At 33.6% G+C, this 10,122-nt stretch overlaps 1 long non-coding RNA gene across 1 annotated transcript; it reads left to right on the plus strand.

Moving 5' to 3' along the window:
- The first annotated feature begins 4,454 nt into the window (after nucleotides 1-4,454).
- LOC134696712 (uncharacterized) lies at nucleotides 4,455-9,412 on the plus strand. The gene is made up of 3 exons (XR_010103001.1): nucleotides 4,455-5,015; nucleotides 6,368-6,475; nucleotides 8,637-9,412. It is a non-coding gene; the product is annotated as an uncharacterized LOC134696712 (long non-coding RNA).
- Nucleotides 9,413-10,122: the final 710 nt, after the last annotated feature.

Below are 10,122 nucleotides of genomic sequence, written 5' to 3' on the forward strand. Positions count from 1 at the left end.
GAAGTCAGGAGCGTGTAATTCAGTGGTTATATATATATTTGTTTTTTCGTTCGTTTTTTTTTGTGCATAAATTAGGCCATTAGTTTTCTCTTTTGCATTGACTTACAGTTGTCATTTCGGAGACTTGAATACATGTAGCTGACTTTGTGGTATGGGCTTTGCTCTTTTTACTGTGTGCCGAAATCTAACGGATTTGTCGTTCTGCATATTATAAGCATCTTTTAAAAAGTCTATACCCATCGATATGAATTTCATTCAAATATTGACTTATGTGTTTTATACCATCTTATCATCATGAAAAAAAAAACACACACAAAAATAATCTGAAGAACCAGCGATCTGGAATTGTTCTCTAGGAGATGGATATCGAGAACCCCGACACACTCAGTGTTCTTGATTTTTCGATACCCGGAATGGTTTAGTCCGATTGAACGATCTTTCGAAAAAAGAGTATGGAGCATGTAGTATTTCTGGTGAAATGCAAAATTCTGTTACCAATGTCAGTATCTATCAGCATTTAGAAACACAAAAACTTTTTGATTATCTTAACATTTGCCATTTTTAAATTGTCAGCATATATATACATGTATAAGAATATAAGAGCGTTAAAATATAAAGCCCATGTACGTTCCTTCATATTTATACTCTAATTAAGAAATAGGATAGACATAAGAAATGGATTAAATCATGCACGTGTAGTTAGAATGGTTGCTGTTTTCATAGCGTCCTATGGTTAATAAAGTATACATGTACTTTAATAATTGCCAACAAACACAGTTAAAACGTCATATGATCAAATTTGATCGGGATGAGATGGTGGTGGTAGGGGGATTGACTAGCCCTTAGAAATGCCACTTATTGGGTCCACAAAGAGTTGTTGCATAGTGATTCGAATTCTTTTAACATGCAAACGGCAGGGCACTCTCAATGCGGATCATCGGAGTGAATGTCACAAATCTAAACGAACGTGTTGGCTAATTAAGACATTCATCATAGCTAAACGAATCCACAATTTCAGCACAGGTTGTACTGTATCGGAAGAAGACCAAGGGGGCCATATTTTTATACCCCAGTTAAACATGGCGTCGTCGGTATAAATGATACAGTTGGACAAAGCATCAACCATCTACATAAGCTTATATATATATATTTGCGTTGTTGCATCTTTCGTGCATGCCTTTATAGTTATCAATAAACAGTGAAACGGTTCAAAAAATGATGCCTTGCAGCAGGCGATTTATGGACCCCTCGTAGATTTTTTGCAAGGGTTCGTAAAGTGTTGAGAGAGTGGTCTCTCTCTTTGAGAGACATTGCATCTTATGTTCCCATTCTGACTGGACGTGGTAGCGTTTACATCCCACACAGCTCAACAGATGTACCACTTCGGAGAGGGGTTACCTCCGGTCGGAAAAATACCAAAGTGCCCATAACTATTCCCCAGTCAGCCTTTTTGATCACAAGTACATACTTGTAATGCGCTTGCCGGGTAAATCATGTTTGCAAGTCCATCATCTACTTAAGCTGTGACAATAGTGTAACACACAAGATGAACCTCGTCATGAAAACCTGAAAATGCATGAAATACTTGTCACTGGATGAAATACATATGACAATCAAGCAATCTCTACTAAATCCACTCAACCTGTACATACGGGGTTTTTGTTTAGGGTGTTTCTCTAGGCACGTATATATTTACTTTGAAAGTTTTAAAGCGGTTATAATAGATTGTTTCGCGTATACCCGAATCCCAAATGATAATCACAAGTTAATTGTTTGCATAATATTCTTTCTGCTGTTGGTCTACATGTAGCTTTAAGTTTCTGTCGTCTATAAGGGTAACGAGAGGAGAATGACTTGCGCTATTTTTTTTTCTTAAAATGAAAAAAATCCTGGGTGAAATCAAATTCCACACTTCGTTGACTGATGGCAATAAATTAAGATGTTGAGCATCGATCATCCTGTGGTCCTATAAAAGTACTGCGGGTGAATTTAACGATTTCTATTGTACACAAAAACCTGCGCAGGTATATAATACCGGTATGTGGAGTAAATTTATGCACAAGGCTCCGAGTGTGGTGTGTAATGACATTCATGAAGATTGTTGTCGATTGCCGCTATCGCTGTAAGCATTTTATGCCACCCTCCACGTAGTTGTCACCAATATTCTATTGTCAAATAAAAGGTATTTAGCGCATAGATTTCACAAAGAGTTGATGATAGGACGAGCATATATTTGTGCACTTGCAGCATGTGCAGAAAGTGCAAATACAAATGTGCAGGAATATGTCTTTAGAATATTAAACAGGAGTAAAAGGAGTCACATGTTAAACATATATACCAGTACATTAGAGGGAGTACTTTTCTGACTATTTGAAAGGCTGAATGGTCAATCGAGTAAGACAATTTCATACCTCAGGAATTGCAATGCGAATTTGTTTTGAAACTTTACATGACTATGTATAGCTTGATCTACACGTTTGTGTACCATGCACGTTCATGCTGCATTCCTACTACGCTCTCAGCAATAACGTCAATAGCATGTACCATACAACTACTGTTGTATTTCTTCTATTATTTATTTATACGTAGATTTCTCGTAAACAGTAATGCCATCATAATCTACCAGGACTCATATGGGCGTGGTAGTAGGGATATAAGTAGAGGCAGATGATGACCTCTGGTCTATTCCTGCATGATCCAGTAGACAGGTCGACTGACCAATCCAATCTATATTTATTTAATTGCTGGTCCGTTAAAATTAAATGATGATGTTTTTAGTGAACGACAGTGAGTCGTAATATGAACGTAGTCAGTTCGTAAGAAGAGCGTGATGGGGATTTCATGAGCGTACTATAATCGTACTATAAGCTTGAACAGCGTGGTATGAACGTGGAACAGTCGAAGTAGAAGCGTGGTTGGGTCGCAATGAGAACATGATGGTCGTAGTAAGGTCGTAACATAGTCGATGTGAAATCGTAGCGCAGTCTCTTCGACAATTATCGTGCTTTTGCTACGCTCTCGCTACAATAGTACAATTACAGTTATGATCTTACCACGACATAACTACGCTCTCCCTATTATTTCTACCGCGCCCTCATTTCGCCACGACCGCATCACGATTGTTTGGAACATGTTCGAAGTTGGTCCTCGCTCAGCACGATCAAAAAGACTTCATGATCACCACAAACATATACCACGACTTTACTTTGATCTACACGATTGCACTACGATCGTCAAAATTTGCATTTGAGATCATAGTGCGACCGTGACCAAGTGTGACGGGGTTATAAACCACACACCCTCCTCTCATGCATAATACAAATTTAACCATTCTATACGTATATGTAAAACTTTTATACGGTTTCGTCACGATTTCAGTTCAAACTATCACAGGCACTTGTCTCAGAGTGTATATATATATATATTGAGGGATATATTAATTCTTTTTTCCCAGACACCAATAAAAACCATCAAACCCAACTTTACTTTCAATCCCGAAAGGGGGGTCACTTTCTATGTAACGAGTGGTAGGGCTGATCCCCTGGAATATGTCACTTTTTCATGCTCCATCGGTATAGTATATGAAAAGGGTGAGAAATAAAATTCAGATTAAATATGTCAATAGATTGATATTTTTACTTGCTTGATTATATAATAAGTATCTGAAACTAATCAGATGTCCTTATTTTTTTTGTGATGCGGTTAAACCACAGTCGTAAATAGATCAACTATTTGTCAAACCATTTAAACATTTAAACATTAGACCTATGTGGTATTTCCGCTAATGCTAGATACATGAGATACAGATGCTATAAATCTCATCATTTTGACATTTGCACCTAATAAACATTCAGAGGTTTGTTTACATTTAACATGATAACAATTATTTAAAGAAATTTCATAGTGTCAGCTATGAGATGGAACGGTAATGTACAAAATGTAACTTTTGATAAGTTTTTCATTAATATAAAACTCAGTGAAAGTGTTCCTCTCGGGAGAGTACTATACTTATCTGACCAAACATCTTATATTGTCTTTTGAAATAAAAATTTCTTTTTAATGAAAGATATAAAAAGGGGCAAATAGAGGAAAGTGTTTAAGATGTGACGAATTTATTAAATTAATTGTGATTATTGCAACTGCTTTGCTTCTAAACAAGTACGTGAAGATGAGCGGGACCCCAAAACAAATTATAAATTATCATGTACCAGAAGATGAAAAATATCCAAATATCTCAATAGTTTTTTTTTGTTCGTTGATATAAGACAAGATATATTTTCTAATAAACAAAAGGTTTGGTACTTGATGTATCAGCTGCTCACCCCTACCAAAAATCTTTAAGCCCCCCCCCCCCCTCCCGAGCTTTCAATATAGACTTTTTTTCAAGTAAAGTTTTTTACATTCTGTTGATGTTATTAAACCACTCCCAAAAGTTCATAAAACCTTGCAGTTTAAAGTGAAAAGAAGTTAATAGCATGATATTATGAATTTACGTTTACAACATACATTTTTACTTTCAACATTAACTTATTGAAACGTATAATATTTCGAAAATAAGGACCACCGTATGTTCATAATGGTTATATCCAGTGGGTAATACACATGCTGGTTCTTTTCTTTTTCTTATCATATTTTATTGCTAGAGATGCTAATTGGGTGGTATATCCTTCTAATGTCACCTCTTTGATTGACCAAATACTCGGAAGGAAGTATTATATTGAATACACCGTATGGCAATGTATGGTTAACCGTTATCATGTTTATTCTTACATCAGTAGAACTTGCGCGGTTCAATAATAATTTGGGATTATTGTGTGGCCAGTGATGGATTATGTCGCGTGTTTTGTAATACACGCAGTACTGTAAAGTGAAAAGAGGTCATTCTGCTGTGTACTTTATTCAATGGTAGAGAAAGATGGAGTTCATTAGAAAAAGAAAATGAGACTGATGGGATTTCGTTTTAAACTTAAAGGAAGAAGAGTCTGAAGCTAAGGTGTATAGTTACGACAGTTCTGGTAAGATATACTTTTAAATCCATAGAAAAGATGAAGAGAAAAAAAGCCGAATTGTGTTGATATTTAGAAAATGATTTAATTAATATGATTAGGCAGCAACCATTTGATTTTCAGGGGGGGGGGGTAGGAGGGGGCTATGATTTTTTTCTGGAGAAACTTTTTTTTCGTCTGCGGGGAAAACAATCTATTTCTTTCACGACAAGTCGAAAACAATTCTTTTCTTTCAATTTTAGCAGTACATACATGACATATAGTGACAGCTGAGGGTGAAACACAAGCATTTTTTCTCAGAATCAAAAACGTTTTTTTTTTTCCTAAAACTTTTTTTTCCCAAAAAATCCATAGCCGCGAATAAAGTGTCTGAGGCCTTTTTAACATTCAAAAAGGATATTTCTTATTAACCTTTACATTTACTTAGCATGATAACTTAGTACAATAAGTGCCAATTTTTATTAATGTCTAGCAGTTATTTAAACAGTTTGGAATTTTATATATATTTAAGTGTATCTATCTGCCATTCTGCAGAAACATGTTATTTGCATTTGTATTAAGAATTCAGTGAAAACTATAAGAAAATATTGGTTAACATGGTTAAGTAATTTATTTACTAAAATAAGGCTCGATCCAGTCAGTAACAATACTTGTATTTAGTTAAAATGTGATAATTTCTAAAGCTTACTGCCATCAATCTAATTAAAATATTGATCTAATCAGAGATTTAATTAGATTGTACTGCCATTTATGTGCCAGGTTTTTTTTGTGCAATTTTATATCTCTCTGATGCTAAAATGAGAAGTGGTCAATATGATGAGTACAGATATAATAAACATAATTGTGGGTGAATTAATACTTATAACTTTATATATTTCCACTGCCTATCCTTATTGGTTATGTGTACTTCAAGCAACTTAAAGAATATCAATGTTAAGATATTTTGCTAGCTCTTTATATTTTGAATTGTGTATGTGTTGTTATGACATTCTATCTCATATAGGGTCGGTTCGTTTTTGGAAAGCTTATTGAAAATACTTCCTATTAATGAATTCTCATTTATAATTAAGTAATTATGATTCAATAATGTGATTCAGTCTTACGATTTTTTTTCTTTAATTTTCATTTAAAAACATAAACGGTAAAAATAGACAATACCTGCTTTATATGCTTAGATATGGTCAAAATATGGAATTAGAAGATGTGGTATGATTGCATATTGGCAAAGTCAAATATGTGTGAAAATCCTGTTTTTTTCAATACATTTTTAAAGAAAAAAATATATACAATTATTTGTTGTATGCGCTATTTTAACTTTTTATGAAACACTGTTTAAAACTGTGTAATTTGTATTAAAACAGACGAATCACCAAAGAAAAAGAATAACTCGACTTGAGTTCTGGTGGCCTAGGTGCAGTGAATTCGAAATATCAAGAGCGACCCTCAAATACAGAATATGAAAGAAAAAGGTGAGGTTGCAAACTTTTATTTGCAAACTTTACTTTATAACATCTAGGCATTGTATTATGATGTTTTTGTATCTTGCCTGACAAGGGCCCATGATTGGAAAAATAAAATAATGTCTAATAATGTCTAATGTCTAGGTATCACTGCTAATAGTCAGGGGAATCACTTAAATGATCAAATTTTATTGTAGCTTTAAATATATTATACCAGATGGAAACCCAGTTGAAATCGAAGCTCTTTGTTAGAGAAGGCGATCAATGCTTACTGCAATGTATATAGTAACACACTTTTTAAAAATTAATATAGAAACAAACACAACGACAATTTTCTTCTCAATAACGAAGTGTTTTATTTTAAAAACACCATTTGCATAAGTTTTCAATTTATCTACATATCAATGCAGACCCAATGCTGCAGAACAATTCGATATCAAGTCGACGACATAGGAATCTATCAAGTTGGATATAGAAAATGCAAAACCTTCGATTTTTTTTTAAATTACCACGAACGGAGAACATATCAATCTATTAGTTCAGTAATTTTTGTGCAGGTTTTGACTCATATATCTCAAAAAAACAAAGCAAATCTGACATGGGATAAAATTGTTAACCAGGTGAAGATCTATCTGCATTGAAGTTTTGAAATGAAAAGGCAACTCGTTGTTAGGATGCTGCCCCTGAATTGGTAATTTGGAGGAAATTTTGCCGTTTCTGGTTATTTTCTTGAATAATATTATAGATAGATATAGACAGCAAAGTAAAACCTAACAAGAGGCTCTAAAGAGACTTTATCGGACCGCAGATAAATTATCACGTTGTGATTGGTTAAACGCCGTCACGTGGTGACCCCCTATGAGGCGTATGGGGTTAGTAAGTTTCATATGGGGTTCATGATTATTTTTCAACAAAACGCCGCAGTAAAAGTCCAGCGTCCAATAAATTCCTTATACTGTTAACTACTGACCCCTACGGATCCATAGAGGGTGAATAAAACTCATAGGGGACTCGGCTCCATATGGGGTCAGTAGCGAACCATATAACTCAGTATAATCAGAGACATGTATTATATGTCTATGGTATAATGTTGCTATACAATAAAAGGGTTATTGCATGAATATTGGAAAATATTGTCCCTCGTAGATAATATATTGCACTCGCAAGCTCGTACAATATAAAATTCTACTAAGACCAATATTCCAGAATATTCATGCAATAACCCTATTTTATATTATAGAGATATGACACGTGTGATACGAGCGCAGGTGCGAGATTTAATTTTGCATTCGAATTCTTCAAAAATGCGATCATTATCATAGATACCTTTATCTAAACTTTCATTTCAAGTATTTTCAAGAAGAATAATGTGGAAAGAACTACATAAACTAAATAGACAATTTTGACAGCGTACACAGAGTTTTGTGTCCATCTTTGTTCCGTGTTTTACCATTGACAAGTCAAAATCTGGTAAAAGGAAAAATGCTTTTTGCAAAAAAAGAAAGCACAGTTTTGACAACGCGATATTGTATTAGTAAAGAGTTTAAGGCAGATTTTTGTTCACTTATTTTTAACATTTCGTATGTGGACTGTCAATTTATCAATTTACGTTTCAATGTCAATTATTCAGGCATTTTGATGATGCCAACATTTCAACAATGATAGCCTTTGTGACTTAGTCTTACAGGATTGAAATTTGAATCAGAAGAAAATACCAAGCTGACTCAAACATTTTTTGGAAGTCCAGGCTATCAGGTTTTATTTGCTGGGCTAGCAGTTCTATCAACACGACTAGTAAATCCTGCTACCAATACGTCCTTGGCTAGTGAGCTGTAACTAAATTTTTTAACCACTGAGTTTATAAGATATCTTATATAGTTTATAAGATATCTTATATACTTTATAAGATATCTTATATACTTTATAAGATATCTTATATACTTTATAAGATTTTTATTAAAGTATACGAGATATCTGATATATATTTTTAAAATAAGAATATCTGTGGACGGTAACGACAGAATGTATGATCGCTATGTCTCGCTCTTTCGACAAAAGTCGAAGGCTCGACAAAAATGCATTTACAAAGGATCATATTATGGTATTATTCTCACTATTTAAATGATCTTTTCTGAAATAGGTCTTTAGCATAAATCATTTTCTTTTTTAGACTTCACTATCTATGAGTACCAACATAATCTTTAAGCAGTTCAATGGATTTTGAATCCAGACCAGACAGTCAAGAGAATTAACCGTAAATAGAAAATTAGCAAAAGTGACAGCAACACACGTATGTTTCGATTGGTGTGATAGATTTAAGACAGGAGTAGCAGACTGTGGTGCATTGCTTCCAAAATCTTGACAAAACAACAACTGAACACCTTTTTGTCTCTTTTAAGTAGGATTGTGCTAAAAAAAAAAAAAATGCCAGAAATTGATATGGGATAGTTTGAAAGAAGTACTTTCAAAATGACACATACCGGTACATTATTAGCACAAGTATTCATTGCAATGTGACAATTTCTGATTTTGTGTATTTTCAACTTTTTATTTCTTTATAAACTTTAAATAATTTGATGAACTGCAAGTATTATTTGAATATGAACACGTAAGTCTCAAGTGTGGTTCGTGCAATTTTTAACTGCTTTTCGTTTAAAAAGGGGTTTCCCTTAAAAGAAAATTTAATCAAGACATCAAAATAAAATATTGAACTCGATAAGGGAGACGGATTTATAAAAGTTTTTCCAAACTTGTTTCCGAATCCCATATTTGAACTTTATGTAACATTGTAATATTTGTCTTGACATTTTTTCATTAATAAATACTGTTTAAACTAATCCTCTCCTAGCCTGGGATCGTGGTGTAATATCACACCATACGAATAAGTATTTAGATAGTCCAGTATCATTTAAATACAATAGCTTTCAAAATTTCACTTAATTTTGAAATCAATCACCTGGGTGCAATGTTGACAGATATGTATAATACAAATATTGAAATTTAAATTGAAATATATAGATTCTTACACTGTAACAAGTGTATTACGATATTTCTCCACTCGAGACAGTTAAATTTTATTATTTAAAGCGCGAGGCTTGCCGAGCCCTTTAAATAATAAAATTTAACTTTCGAGAGTGGAGAAATATCGTAATACACGAGTTATAGTGTCAGAATCTGTTTCTCTAATGCTTTTTATCGTTCTTTTTCAAAGATTTTCAGAAAATTGTGCTCTTTATAAGCGACGTCATCAGGCAAGGTCGCCTTTTTTCATGACGTCACAATAGGAAAATTGAGAAGAAAACAAAACATTTTGACGTCATAATCAAATTTCGACTAATCATTTGCCGAGAACAGATTTTTCACTAGTGAGGAGAAATATTTTTCTCACACCGGTCAGGAAATGTGAAAATAGCACAAAAATTAGAGAAACTTAAATAACTAATTACCCATTTTTATCAGTGTTCTGATATATATATACAAAAAAAGTCTTCAAAAGTCCCAAGATGGATGAAAACGCTAGACAATGCTGCTTTTAAAACTCTTTTTGTGTATATAATTTTTAATTTAAAATTGACCCTTTGCAAAAGTTTAAAAGTCGATGAAACATGAATGGGGGAGGAAAAATAATCATCATGCAAAAGCTAGTACATCTTATG

This window comes from Mytilus trossulus, chromosome 14 (genome assembly GCF_036588685.1).
Source record: "Mytilus trossulus isolate FHL-02 chromosome 14, PNRI_Mtr1.1.1.hap1, whole genome shotgun sequence".
NCBI lineage: Eukaryota > Metazoa > Mollusca > Bivalvia > Mytilida > Mytilidae > Mytilus > Mytilus trossulus.